This window comes from Asparagus officinalis, unplaced genomic scaffold, assembly GCF_001876935.1.
Source record: "Asparagus officinalis unplaced genomic scaffold, Aspof.V1 AsparagusV1_Un882, whole genome shotgun sequence".
Classification (NCBI taxonomy): Eukaryota; Viridiplantae; Streptophyta; class Magnoliopsida; order Asparagales; family Asparagaceae; genus Asparagus; species Asparagus officinalis.
This window is the reverse complement of record NW_017973141.1, coordinates 28,855-44,455: the sequence shown is the minus strand read 5'-3', so window position 1 is coordinate 44,455 and position 15,601 is coordinate 28,855.

Here is a 15,601-nt window from a genome sequence, read left to right as displayed (position 1 = left end):
TGAAGGATGCTGTTTTGGCGGAAAAGTTGCTTGTATTCAGTTGCTTGCATTCATTACAACTTCAATCGTTACAATGAAATAAAAGATAGCCTTTTTTATCAAAGACCGCGTACACAATGAAAACAAAAACAGATACACTCTTTTCAAACAAACGCAAGATCTCGGTTTAGTCATCTCTTGCTTTGCGTGGGTCTTTGCCTGTGACGGGGATGTTTGATATCCGGTGGACCACCGACTCTTCAAGATCCTATCCGGGAAAATCCGCAGAGCTTCGTCTATTCCGCGTGGGATATAAAGCCAGAACTTTCGTTTCGATTCCGCGTGAGATCTAGAAGTTGTAAAAGCGTATTATTCTCGGTTTAAACGAGATAGTAGCTTCTTCTCCGGTATCGCCTTGCCGTAAGGGAAATACCTAAGGACAGAAGGGGTGTGAACGAATAGGCGTTGTTGATGAAGACCTCTCAACTCCTCGATCCGGCATGTGGCTTCGCCGCTTCCTGCAGACTCTGACTCCTCACTCCGGAGGGCTTCGCCCGCACACTCTTGCAGAACGATCTTTCGCGCCTAAGATAATTCAGCCCCTTGAATTCGATTTTTGCAAAATCAGGACGCCCTTCACAAAGGAAGTGCCTAGCAGGTAAACAAATGAGATGGGGGGGGGGCTGGTTTGAGACACCCCTAGGGGGGGGTGTCTCGGCCTTGGCCGAGAACAACCCCTTGGGGCGGCGATGTCTCGGCCAGGCCGGAGACCACCCCTGGGTGTTCTCGCCAGGCCGAGACACCCCTGGGTGTTCTCGAGCCGGCCCGAGACACCCTTTGGGTGTCTCGGCTTGCCGAGGCGGACACCCCCTTGGGTTGTCTCTCGGCCAGCCGAGACACTCCCTGGGTGTCCTCGGCCAAGCCGAGACCCCCTTTACGGTGTCTCGGCCTGGCCGCAGACACCTTTGGGGTGGTCTCGGCCGTGGCCGAGACACCCCTGGGGTGTCTTGGCTTGCCAAGACACCCCTTTCGGGGGCGCTGGTTGTTTCGTGCTCTGCGAGACCCATTTGGGGTCCAGGCTTGTCCCAACGCAGTCCGAGGCTTGTGCCGTTGTTCTGCCCGTTTGAAACTCGCCCCGTGACTTTTTCGTCCGAACTCGATTTGATGTGATTTTCGGTATGGCCGTTGGAATCGTGACGCGAGCTTGTTAGCGCCGATGTGTTGGCTTATCAGTGGGGGTTGAATCGGGACATGGCGGCCGTGTTTGGTTCAATTGCGGTGATCGGCGGGCGTTTTCGGTCACCCGTATCTCCGTTAATTCTGACATTCTGTCGGCTCACGTAGACACGCTCGCGTTCGCTTTCAGGTGCTCACCGGCGTCATTTGCAGCTTCTTGTGACTGGGGTGGGTAGCGTCGTTCGATCGTTTCGATCGTTAACACGAGCTGTGAGTGGCGGCACCTTATCGGCAATTTTTCGATTTGCCTACAGATACCCCCCTCCCAAAGTGTTTCGGGACTCGTTTCTTTTATAGAAGGAGACCGGGAATACTTTGGATATGATTCGGTCCAACCTTCAGTCGGCTTTAAGGGACCTGCTGGTTTGGCTTCAAACTGCTCGGCTCTTCGATCTTCGGGTATATCCGGTGCTTTGTCGCCAGTAACCGCAGATTGTTCCGGCGCCTTGCGTTTATCGCCTGGCCGTCGTTGGACTCTCGAGTTTTACAGCTGGTTGAGGTGAGTTTGGCTTCGTGTCATTGCAGTTGACTTTGAAACTTGCTATCCCTGATCACATCGTGTTGACCATGGGAGAGTTACATGAATCACTGGCGGGTTGACTTTTTTGTTCTGCAAACGCCGCCTGCCGGCAGTTACCTAAGGTTACGCGTTGACCGCGCGTCTCCACCTTAGCGGTTTTGAACCGTCTTGGCGTTTACTTTTTGTCGTCACGTGTTGACTCTCCGTCGTCAACGTGTTGACTTTTGACGCATTTACGCTGCTGTCCGGCTGACCTTAAGGTTACGCTGTTGACCGGCGCTCACCTTTAGGGTTTTTGAACCGCGTGGCGCTTGACTTTCGTTCGTCACGTGTGACTTTTCGTCGTCACGTGTTGACTTTTTGTCATCGCAAAAACGCGCTGTCCGGCGCTTGACCTAAGGATTACGCAGTTGACGGCGCTCCACCTTAGGGTTTTTGAACCGCTGTGGTTGTGGACTTTCGTCAGTCACGTGTTGACTTTCGTCGTCACTGTTGTTTGACTTTTTGTCGCAACGCGCTGTCCGGCGTTTGACCTAAGGTTACGCGTTGACTCGGCGTCCACCTTAGGGTTTTGAACGCCTGGAGTTGATGTGCTGGAAGTTCACCCCTATTTTTCAACCGATCGTTCGCTTTTTGGGGAAAATCAACTTTTTGCTGGAAACATTGGGGGGCAAAAAGAAATGATTCGTGTTATCAAAACTTGTCGCGGCGGGCGGTCAAAACTCGGGCCAAAACACCCTTGGCGTGCCTCGGCCAGGCGAGACACCAAAGGGGTGTCTCGCATTGCCGAGACACCTTAGTGGGGTGTCTCCCCCTAGCGCCGTCCCCTCGTTCGAAATAGCCCTTTTTCACACTTAATTTCAAGAGAGAGGTTTATGCGTCCCTCCATTTGAAATAACCCTTTTCACACTTGAATTTTCCAAGGAGAGAAGGTTTATGGTCCCTCCCCCATTGAATTAACCCTTTTCACACTTGAATTTTCAGGAAAGGTTTTGGTGCCGTCCCACCCATTTGAATGTAACCCTTTTCACACTTGAATTTTCAAGAGAGGTTTGTTGGCCAAAATCTTTGGGGGCGGGTTTTGGGTTCGCTCCTCGGGCCTGAAATTTTCGTGGGGGTTGAGGCACCAATCTGTAAAAGCCTGTTCATCTGATGTGTTGGATGTTATCCTGAATTTTGTTGCGATGCTCAAGCTCGCGGAGACCAACCAGTGCGAGTTTGGTATTGCTTTCAATGACTCCATTTTATAGAATTTTTGGCAAATTCTCAGCCCTCAAACCGGGTTTGAATGAGGCCCTCTTTACCGACTACCGTTTTTGAGTCGCCGGCTAGCATGGCGGGATTGTTTAAGTCCGTTCCGCACGTGACTTTGTGCCTAAGGGAGAGTTAACGCCCTCTTAGTTGCCCTTACGATATTGAATACGTTAGACTTCGTCTTTCTCACGGGAATTAGACTACCCGGCGCGACGGCGTGTTAGGCGCTTTGACTTCAGGACTTTTTGGCTTTAATCCCCAGCCTTCAACGGATTTGATAGCTTTACGCACTACCGTTTGAGCGGCGCTAGTATGTGGATTGTAACGCCCTGTGCCTAAGAGACGTGAATTCTCTTAGACTTTGTGCTATGATGTTGAAATACATAGGCTTTGCCTATTGTTACGGGAATAGAGCTACCCGGCCAACACGGACGTTAGTGTTGACTGTATTCCTTACTTAGCGATTCCAGGCATAAAATATTCCCCCGTGCGTGTGAGGCACCGGATTAGGTGTTATTAATATACATCCTGCCACCATATGGTTGATATGTGGTCTTTTGTTCCTTTTTTTTTACGCGGGTCAAGAGGACCTAACCGGCATACGCGCTGTTAGACGTGGCTTTGGGCTTTTTTGGCATAACCCCCCACGCCAATCAACGGGTTTGACGTGACCTTTCCGATCACCGTTTTGGAATCGGTGCTAGCATGTGAATTATATAAACCAAGTTTCACATGTTGGCACGTTGTCCTAGAAAGTTAACGCTCCTTATGTGCCTATCCGATATTGAAATACGTAGACTTCGTTCTTTCTTCACGGAATAGACTACCCAGCGCAACGCCGTTTAGGCTGTTACTTATCCCTACTCAGGCTTCGGGATAAAATTCCCCGTCGGGGCATCGATGTGCGCGGCATTTGACAATTCGTGTCTTTTCTAAAAGCAAAGACATGAATCGAGAAACGGCTGAGAGGAAGAATTTTAGTATTCTTTATCTCCCGTGGCTGCTGAAGAAAGAATTTCAATATTCTATCTTCGAACCCGGAAGGAGACTTTCGGGGTGGGATTCTCCACCCCCAGAATTCCAGAAATGGTGAAACTAGGAGTGGGATCTCCACTCGATAATCGAAAAGCATTCAGATAACCCTAACTGTCGGAAAGGTCTTGGTTACTGAACCAAAGATGAATTCTCGTTATCGAGAGTGAATTGTGATTTTAACCGTCCTAACTGCTAGGAAAGGTTTGGACAAGCAGGAGTTGAGCATGATCCATAAACTGTGGCAGGTTTGATCAACTCGTTTTGAAAGTGGGACCTCTCGTCGTTGGAGAATCGCAGAGCGGGCATTTTGAATTGTGGTTCCTAACTCGTATGAAGTTTGATCGTCGAAATTTTGAAGGGTTGCGACCTTCTCCATTTCGGTTGGAGAATCGGGAACGAGCGGGACTTTGGCTTGACGCCCTGACTTTTACAGGTTTTGGACCAGAAACACAGAAAGTTGGAATATGGGTAGCAAGAAAGTGGCCAACCTGGTGTCATCCTCAAAGGGAGATTTTAACGCTTAGGCGGTTTAGGACCTAGCATGGTTAAATCTGAGTAGAAATGCCATATGAACTGGGCATGTCATGGAAATGTTGGTGGGGTCCACTGCTCGCTTTGATTTGATCACGCGTGGTGGTTTGTGAGGGCGAAGATTAACCTATCAGAGGATTTGGAATCTCTTCTCACAAAAATACTCATAAAGCAGTTAGGTGGTAATAAGAAGGGACTTCTGACTTTTTAGAGTTTCAATGTGAATTTCTTGTTCACCATTACCACAATGATTTGAGGTTATCCCTAAGATACCCCTGTTGGTATTCCTTTCGGCGAACTTCCCGCATTGCATTGATTAAATCCCCACCCCCTAGTTCTCTCTTGGAACTGGCGTTTGACTTTGTTAATCCTGGTCGGGTTATCCTTCAAGAATAATTAGTGTAATATCCTCCGAGGAACTTGCCGTCAATGGTAGTCAAAATAGTTTAGTACTCATTACCTGTGGATGTATCATGGAGGCAGTTTAACCTCTAATATACTGGTCGGAGGACTAAGAAGGTTTATACTCTTTATTACTTTATCCGTAGTAAGACAAGCTTTTATTACTATTATACCTTGATCGGAGTTAATTGGAGGAAGCATTTTAGTTACTACCTTCATATTACTCTCCGGGCAGTCTTGCCGTTTCAATTGGCTTACCCTTAGCTTTATGGACGCCGGCTTCCACAAGGTCTGGATGCTATTCTGGAGGCCAAATGCATCCCTTGGCTGGGATGGAGGATCCTCCTCGTTCGGCTAACTCGCAAGTCGTTGCGGTTCCGCTAGAATCGCCCATCTTCCTCCTTTGATGGCTGTGCAATGAGAGCCGAGCCGAGTACTTAAGAATATTGTTGTATCTTCGAGAGAAGCGGTTACTTCGGCAACCTCAGGCTGCGAAACACGTCTTCGTCTCTCTGAAACCTGAGTACTCGTTTGGGAAGTCCTCCTCGTCCCGGAATTCTCCTGTTAGCTTTCACCAAACCGGACTTGCTGTCTGTGTGACGGTTATGGGTCCCCGATTAATCCCGATACAAGTCAATAAACTTGACCAGTCGCAAGAACGTACGTCCTCCCTTCATTCCCCCCCGGAATGTACGAGATCCCGACATCCCAGAGGCGTTAAAATTGGTTGGTATTTCTTCTCGACCTTCCGCCCCTCTTCGATGGATGAAGCGTTCAGCTTGTTCTTCCCCTCCCCGGCCTTTCAACTCTTTCCACAGGTATTTTGAGGGCTCCTATTCCCTCACGGTCCAAAGATGTCATATGGACAAGTTGTTTTTGACAAGTCTCAAAGAATTCCTTCCGTGACAGCGATCCCTGGCCAACTTTCAATTGCCTTGAATTGCGGCAAGCGTTTTGATGAAGGTATCTACGGACTCCCCGGCCTTTTTTGGTTTCTCAGTCAAAGACTTGGCCGATTGGACACCTCGCGTGTTCATCATCGAAGACTATCACCCCCCATTGGGCAGAATACGTTGCTCTCCAGAGGTCCTCCACTCTCTCGTGCTCGAGGGGCGCATCTGTAATCAACTGGCGAAGAGCTCGATATCCACCTTCCTTCACCACTTGGGCAACCTTTGTCGACGCGCCCGAAGCAAACCGAGGAGTGACTGGGATAGGGGAGAAATCGTCGGAAGTCGAATAGTACTCGCCACGACGCCCGTACACTGCGTGAGATGAGAACGCCCTAGAAGGATACTCCACTGGAAGCAAAAGTTTAAACAGTTGTTAGTCTTAATCATAAAAGGAAGTTGAACTCATCCTACGAATGGGTAAGATAGAGTCACTGCCTTATAAAGGGTGAGACGATTTGGCCACATTATGCACTTATAAGATAGGGTATATCGACTATATATCCCTGCCTTATAAGGCACAATGCAGCGTCAAAACCCTTTATTGATTTTGAGATATGGGTTTGACCAAGCAAAACATATCTCTAAAGCGTCGATCCTCGCCAAGGAGAATCAAGGCTCTTCCCGATTGCCTCGCCAAGGAGAACAAAATGGGGTGAAAAGGACCAATTTGCAAATTTCCAAGAAAAAAATGGACTAATTTGTAAATTTCCAAAAATAGCTCACCAGCATAAGAGGGAGGCGCGCCATCAGCCGACGTGGTAGAGGATTGACCCCTCGCAATATGAGACATAGAGACCTGCAAAATAAGTTAAGGAATCAGACCTAGAAAAAGTTCCTCTTTTTTTTGCAATTCTCCCCCCCTGAAAGGTGAGCTCGAGGCGCCAAATCTTAATCCTAACCCTCGCATGCGACCCCACAAATTCATAAATTGAATTAAGCATAAAAAATGCTAAAATGGTTGAGGATTTACCTGAGGAAAAGCTCGTGGATCCAATAAAAATCAGATCTTGAAAGAGGCTCAGACCACGCGCTCGAGGGGCCTGAGAGAAATTCTAAATATGGAAGTTTTGAGGGATTTCTCAGTCAAAGATCCAAAGGAAGACTAGATCTAATGCAACTATGAAGTTTTGAGGGAGAACGGATGCTCGAGGGAAGAGAAAAGTGAAAAGAGGGTTAAGGGGGGGCCGGCCCTAATGAGGAGAAAAAAGAGCTCTTTTATAATGTTGAACCAAGCCTAGTTGAACCAGACCAGACCAAGTTGAACCGGACCAGACCTGGTTTGAACCAGAATTCAAATTGAAGCTGAATCGAGCATCGAAACAACTTCAAATCGACAGAGAGTTCAGTCCTTGGTTTATTCTTGCCTCTCCCACATGTTCGGAAAAATCATAAGATTTTTTGAGCCGAATTACTGCCTTTATCAAGCCGGTTCAGCTCATTTGAGCACAGAAAATACTCCAATAAGGTATATAAGTATAAACTATTCCCTATTTTTGGTTGAGAAGTTCCTGGAGAATACTTTTTCTAAAATATTCTTAAGGATAACTCAACAACACTACGCCGGACAACGCGTCGCAAATAAAGACTCAACGCCAACAATCGATGGTCAGATAAAGATTAGAACAACAAACACGAGCTAAAGATTAGAAAATCAGGAATCGACTTCAAGTTTAAAATTCCGACAACGGTCAGACAATAAATGCAGCACCGAAACTCTTACAGACATTCGACAAAGCACCGAATAGCCTGGAGGATTGAAGGAATCAAGAACGGAAGCCATTCCAAGGTCCCGTTACACCGATTGAAGGTTGGGACAATCATATCCAAAGTATTCCAGACTCTTCTATAAAAGAACGAGGCTGAAATACTTTGGAGGGGGTATCTGTAGGCGTATAAAATTGCTTATAGGTCCCTTAGCATAGCTCGGCACAAACCGACGAACCAACGAGGCGACGAGGTTGACGAATCGCACGTAAGCAACGGAATACATCCATTCGCGTGTGGAATCAAGCCAAGGGTTCGAAGAGTCAACGAGTCATCCAACCAAGGGCAGACTCAGACGAATCACGATCGAATCAAGATCAGTTTCGGACTCGAACTCAGAAGTGGATTTACTGCCTAATCAGGAATCGGATCTACTGCCAAATCAAATCAACCAATCAGAGTCCGAATCAACCACAAAACAGGAACAACGACAAACCACAGGAACCCAAAACACCCTGAGGGGCTCGGCCGAAACCGAACCACTTCAGGGTGGCTCGGCCCAAGCCGAGCCACCCCAGGGTGGCCGGCCACTTGTGGCCGAGCCACCTCAGCCCAGATCTGTGCCTAGGCACAGATCTGGGTGCCTATAAATAGGCCATGGGTTGTTCATTTGAAAAGGTTCTAACCCCAAGCCTTTAACGGATTTGATTAACCTTTACCGACTACCGTTTGAGTCGGGCTAGCATGCGAATTGTCTAAATCCGTTCCGCATGTAACGTTGTGCTTAGAGACTGAATCCTCTAAGACTTGTTGCTATGACTTTGAATACATAGACTTCGCCGTTGTCATGGGAATAGGCTACCCAGCAACGTGTATTAAACGTTGACTTATCCCTCCTTAGGCTTCGGGATAAAATACCCCAGAATCGAACTCTGGTGTCTTTTTGTACGGAAAAAGACTAAACCGGCAGCGCGTGTTAGGCGCAGACTTATCCCTGCTTAGGATTCGGGATAAACTTCCTAAACTGGAATTCTATTGTCTTCTTCAATCGGTGAAAGACTAAACCGGCAACGCGTGTTAGGCGTTGACTTATCCCTACTTAGGATTCGGGATAAAATTCCCTGTACCTGTGAGGCACAGATTTTGGGATTTGAAAAAGGTGGTGTCTTCTCTTGGGGCAAAGACGAACCCGAAATGGGGGAAGAATTTTTATATTCTATCTCCCGACAATGAAGAAGAAGAATTTTATATTCTATCTTCAACTGGAAAGGAGACTCGAGGTGGGATCTCCACCCCCAGAATCCGGAAAGGTGAAACTAAGAGTGGGATCTCCACTCCGAGAATCGACAAGATTCGGATAACCCTAACTGTCGGAAGGTTTGATTACCGAACTAAAGATAAATTTCTCGTTTATCGAGAGTGAATTATGGTTTTGACCCTAACTGTAGGAATGTTTGGCCAAATGGGAGTTTGAGGTGACCCTAACTGTAGGAAGGTTTGATCACTTGATTTGAAAGTGGACCTCTCGTTCATTGGAGGAATCAATAGGAGATTTTGACTGTGGTCCTAACTGTAAGAAGGTTTGACCAATTGGGAGGTTTGAGACGATCCTAACTGTAGGAAGGTTTGATCGCTCGATTTGAAAGTGGACCTCTCGTTCATTGGAGGAATCGAGAGGGGATTTTGGTTTTGGTCCTAACTGTAGGGTTTGGCCAAACAGGAGTTTGAGGTGACCCTAACTGTAGGAAGGTTTGATCACTTGATTTGAAAGTGGACCTCTCGTTCATTGGAGGAATCGAGAGGGGATTTTGACTGTGGTCCTAACTGTAAGAAGGTTTGACCAATTGGGAGGTTTGAGACGATCCTAACTGTAGGAAGGTTTGATCGCTTAATTTATGGGTCTCTCGTTCATTGAAGGAATCGAGAGGGGATTTTGGCTGTGGTCCTAATTGTAGGAAGGTTTGACCGAACGGACAGGGAGTGGAATACAAGTAGCAGTAGAAATACTGGTTTTTCATATCGATCGGGTTATCCCTAAGAATATTAACATTCTTTCGGGAACTTCCCGTTACACGAATTATCCACCCCCAGCTTCTTCGCGAAACTGGGTTTATCATTGCATCTGGTTGTATGATCGGGTTATCCTTAAGAATATTACGTATAAAACTCTCCAGGAACTTCCCGTCAAAAGTGGGAAACAGTTTAGACTCATATACTATTGGAGTATGCAGGGAGTAGTTTAACCTCTTGCACCTCTTGAAGGATTGAGAAGCAGTTTATACTCGTATACTCTTTGGAGTCTGGTTTCAATTTAATTGAGCGATATAACGTCGGCTTCAACCAAGGTCTGAATGCTATTCTTGAGAGCAAAGCAATCCTTGGTGGGATGAACGACCCTCCTGTGGTATGCACAGTACTTTAGATCCGTAGTGTTGTCAGCTTCCTCCTGATTTGTGATAGGTGGTAGCTTGATCTTGTTGCTTCCAAGGAGGGATTCGAATATGGCTGGAACGTCTTCGTCCTTGAAGGAATACTCTTTTTGGAGTCTCGGACCCGAAGTCTTCTGCTGTTTTTGGAATTGATTTTGCGACGTCTGGTTAGCGTCAACAGCTGTCGCAGGTGATTTGCCTTTACCACGAGAGGCAAAGTTCGAGTTCGGAGGATTAGCCGTCGGTAGGTTCCTCTCGGCCTTCTTCCTTCGGAGGAAGCATTCGGCTTGTTCCCCGCGCACCTTCAAGTCTTTCCAAGTGTTAGACGGTGTTGTTCCCATTGCTTCGAGGATGTCCAATGAAAGATTATTGTGACAAGTCTCGAGGATAAAGTCTTCACTGACCGGATCCCTGCAATTCATCGCTTTGTTTCGGAATCTCTTTACGAAGTTTTCAACTGTTTCACCATTTTTCTGCTTCTCGTCAAATAATGTGCCAATTGAAATTTCGGTGTCGTCGTCGAAGAAATTAGCGAGGAATTTTGTCTCCATGTCGTCCCAGCTATTCACGCTTCCTGGCTTGAGGCGACGATACCAATCAAAGGCGGCTCCACGAAGAGTGCCAATGAAGGACCATACCATCAGAGGCTCATTACCAGAGATAACACCCAGGTGCGATTTGAAGTCAATCAAATGCTGAGTGGGTGAACCCTTCCCATCAAACGGCGTGAAGTTAATTAGACTGAACTTCGCCGGATAGGGGATTGATTCCCATTCTCGTGGGTATGGACAAGGAATGCCCGTCTTCTTCATCTCTTGAGCGGAAATCAACGTATTGATTTTGCTCTCAAGATTTTTAATCTTCAGGTTTTCACCTGAGTCTTCATCAGCATTCTCGTTACCACCCCCTGCATTGATGGGAGGATTATTGGCGTTATGGGTTTCATTCGCACCTGTGTCCTCATCCTCCAGATTGTTCTGGTTACGATGACTTGGTTCGCCTTGTTGGTTCCTCAATGCCTGGATTTGTTGGTCATGCATCTCTCTCATAGTTTGCATGGCCATTTGCATTTCGAATTTGAAGCTCTCTTGCTGTTTAGCCATGGCTTCTTCGAGCATCTTGGCCACTTATTCCGCGCTTATCATTAGCGACTCGCGGGGTTCCCCCTCACTGGATACTGTATTATCTGATGCGACAGCAGAGCAGGAATCCGATTTTTCATCTTCTGAAGGTAATCTTGTCCGAACCCTACCATAAGTTCCTCGTGCGATGGCTCCAGACTGCAGACGGGTTAGACGCCGGGATGCTTTCAGAATCGACTCGAGATTATCCCGTGCCGATGTCCCTTTGTTGGTCATATTAGTGGTGACCCTCGGAAATTCTCCATCCTCGACTACCCTTCTTCTTTGTCGGAAACGCCTAGGCCTTGGTTTTGGCGTTTCAGTGCTGAGCCTTTCAAAAACCGAAATTCTTTCGGGGACCATCTCGATGCAATTGCATTCAGACAATACTGCCCGAATGAGCTTGGAACAAGGGCATTGAGTTTCTAGTCCTCGAGGACTCCTCTTCCTGGCTTTGCTCGTACCCCCAGCATGATAGTACAGCTCGTCCGTTTGAAAGTCAGAGCAACCTATCGTGTGTTGGCACGATTTCTCAGGTATAACATAATCATCATCAGACGATAACGTTTCCTTCTGAGAGCGAATTACCTTCTTCGGACTTTCGAGAGTCACGCGCCTCGAAACGCGCCTTTGTGGGCGTGAATTCTCAACAGGCTCCTGGACTTCAATGCGCAAGGTAGTGCGCTTGGGTGTCATGATTTATTTGTCATGTTGAGGGTTGCGGCGACCCCCAGCATGTTGATTCGTTCGGGACTTCTTCATTGGCCCCAAACGTTCCTGGACTGGAGCTTTGCCTCGTTCCTTTGGAAGTGGACCGAGGTGCTCCAAAACCGACTTCCTTTTCTGGGACGATCCTGCGGAATCTTCTGGAACAGTCGTGGAAATCATCGACGGTTTGGATTGATTCGCCGGAAGTTGAACTTTCGACGGCTGCAGTTGACGCTCTTTGGTCTGAACCGCCGCTTCAGACTTCGGCCTCCAAACTTTGCTGGTTGATGGCGGCTTCTTGGCCACCTCTTTCTGCAACTTCCTACGGGCTTCTTCAGCTTGAGCCCGTGCCTGCGCTGATAGTGCGCTCCTCCAGCGTTGATTGGTTCCGTTTGACACGGACCCATTCCATTGTTGGCGGCTTGGAGGAACCACCATTCATTGATGGTTGAGGCTGCTTACTTCTTTTGTTCTTCAGATCCGCGTTGTAGCGGATCCCGTCAACGGACTCCATGGCCTTTGCGAACTGTTTCGCAAGGCGTTGACGTTGCCTTTGGCGGGCTCTCTTCGAGAGAGTCACCACGCCCTCTGCGGCAGAAGGGTTGGCCAGAGCAGCTCCGACCTGGTTGGGATTTGGAGGAATTTCACCTGATGCGGCTTTGGCATCAAACGGGGCGAGATCTTCGTTGGTGTTTTCAACGTCTTCATACCAACGAGTTTTTCTCCTGGAGGAGAACTTTTTGGACTTGCGGGGGGAGGTTGATCCGAACGAGGACGACAAGTATTCCTCGAACTTCTACTGATCGAACTCGTATTCGACCTCCTCCACGACCGGGATTGAGATCCGCGGCTGCGACGCTCCGATCTCGGCAGCGAGATCGATGGCTCCCACTGTGGTCGCCAGATTGTTCGCGGGAAAAATCGTGTCTTTCTTCATTATTGATTCCATTGCTATCTTATAAGATCCGGTTACAACGAGATCAAAAAAGGAAATAAAAATTACAACTTTTCTCTTTTGTCGAACAAATCGCGAGCTCCTGTTTTGCGGTCACTCGCTTTGTGGGTTCTTCACCTGCGCCGGGGTTAATCCGTGGACCACCGCGGGGTTTATCCGTGGACCACCGCGAGATCTAGATCCGGTCGGATCTACGCAGTACGACGGGTATTATTTCACGAAGGAAATAATAGCCGGGGGGGATTGGTTCACCAAGGAAACAATCGCCCAAATCTCGGGATCAAAGACCAAGCTTTGATCCGGAGTATGCCTGCGTAGATCTGAGATCCGGTCCTCTCGAACTCTTGCCTTATTTGGCGTTGACGATCGCCGAGCACCAGATCTGGATGAGCAAGTCCTCAAAGTCCTAAAGCTTCAATCTTTTTTAGATCTGAGTCTTGAATCCAGCAGAGCTTCGCCTCCAAAAAATTCCAACCTCTGAACAAATGAACCAAGCCCCCTATTTATAGGCACTCTGAACTGTGCCCGGGCACAGATCTGGCCGGCCACCTATAGGTGGCTCGGCTCTGGGCCGGCCACCTATAGGTGGCTCAGCTCTTGGCCGAGCCACCTATAGGTGGCTCGGTTTTGGCCGAGCCCCTATAGGTATTTGGGTTCCGTCTTTCGGTTCTGTTCGTGATTCGGTTGTGTGGTTGATTTAGACTCTGATTCGTTGACCTGATTTGGCAGTAAATCTGATTCCTGATTTGGCAGTAAATCCACTTCTGAGTCCGAGTCCGAAACTGATCTTGGTTCGATCGTGATTCGTCCGAGTCTACCCTTGGTTGGATGACTCGTTGACTCTTCGAACCCGTTAGCTTGATTCCGCACGTGAATGGATTTATTCCGTTGCTTGCGTGCGATTCGTTAACCTCGTTGCCTCGTTGGTTCGTCGGTTCGTGCTGAGCCGTATTAAGGGACCTATAAACAATTTTATACGCCTACAAGTACTTATTAAATTTGCTCTCCATTTGAAAAATCATAGGTCCAAAAGTATCATCCATACGATATTTCCCAAAAAAAATTTAAATATTTAAAATTTGTAAAGCAGCTAAAGTAATGGTTGGATAATAACAGCCAGATAATAACATTGTAGCATCATAAAAAACTTGTAACATTTTATTTAGATTACATATAATTATCCATTCATCTTCAGTTATTCCATAAGTGCTACCAGAACTAGAACTAGAAGCATAATAATTTATAAAATCAGTTATAATGTCTTTATATTCTATTGCTACACTTAACATTGCACAGGTGGAATTCCACCTATGGTCAACATCTTTTGGAATTAGTCTGGGCTTTATATTTTTTCTTTTACAAAATTGTTTCCATCTTTTAAGTCTTTGTTCAGAAGCATTATGCATATAAGCAATTGTTCTAACCTTTTCTATCATGGGTTTAATTTCAGTAAATGTACTTTGAATAATTAAATTTAAAATATGACAGATACACCTAATATAAAAAAGATTACCATAACATGGCAATGACAAAGTTGATCTGATAAAATCAACAGCTACATTGTTATTACTTGCATTATCTAGTGAAAGAGAAAACATTCTTTCTGAAATTTCTAATTTCATAAGTTCTTCAATTATTAAATTTGCAACATTAATACCAGATGTGACTTTTCTATTGCAATAAAAAAAACAACTCTTTTAAACATTTGTCAATTTTCATCAATCCAGTGTGCTGTGATACATAAATATCCAGTTTGTGCTCTAGATGTCCAAATATCAGAAGTTAAAGAAAATTTACAGCTTAATTTTTTAAAATAATAAATTATTTTTTCTTGTTCCTCCTGATAATATTTTAAAATACCACGTTGACAGGTTTGATGAGAAAATTTTTTAAATGCAGGATAAAAACCATCTCTAAACATATCTTCAATATTTTAAAATATCACGTTGACAGGTTTGATGAGAAAATTTTTTAAATGCAGGATAAAAACCATCTCTAAACATATCTTCAAATTCATCATCTTCTACTAATAAAAACCATCTCTAAACATATCTTCAAATTCATCATCTTCTACTAATTTAAAAGGAAGGTTTTTAAATTGACAAATGTTAAAGAAAATTTCCTTGTTCCTCCTGATAATATTTTAAAATACCACGTTGACAGGTTTGATGAGAAAATTTCCTTGTTCCTCCTGATTACGCATTTCCTGGCTCTGGTAGCGTCATAGTTCCAACTACCGAGACTAAATATATTTAGTCTGGGTGAGGTTTTGTTTTGTTTTTTGTTTTTTGTTTTTGTTTTTTGTTTTTGTTTTTTTTTTTTATTTTATTTTTTTTGGGGGGGGGGGTTGTGGAGGGGTGTGTGTGTGGGGGGGGGGCGCATAAGGAATAATATAAGCTCGAAGAAGAATTGCTTTGGTTGCTAGCATATATGTGGTATGACAAATGAGAATGAAGTCATTTCTAAGAACTTAAAACTGATATACAGATATAACACGTTAGGTTATTTTCTCCTTGAAAACTCGGTTAAGTAGCGGATAAAATGTTGGGTACTGCTGCCAATAGGAGATGGTGTGCACATTTCAATAAACACCCAAGGTTCCTCTGAAGAGAATTGCTTTGGTTGCTAGCATATATGTGGCATGACAAATGAGGAATGGAGTCATTTTTAGGAACTTAAAACTGATATACAGAGATACACACATCAGGTTATTTTCTCCTTGAAAACACAGTAAAGTGGAGTGGACAAAATGTTGGGTGCTGCAGCTGCTGCCG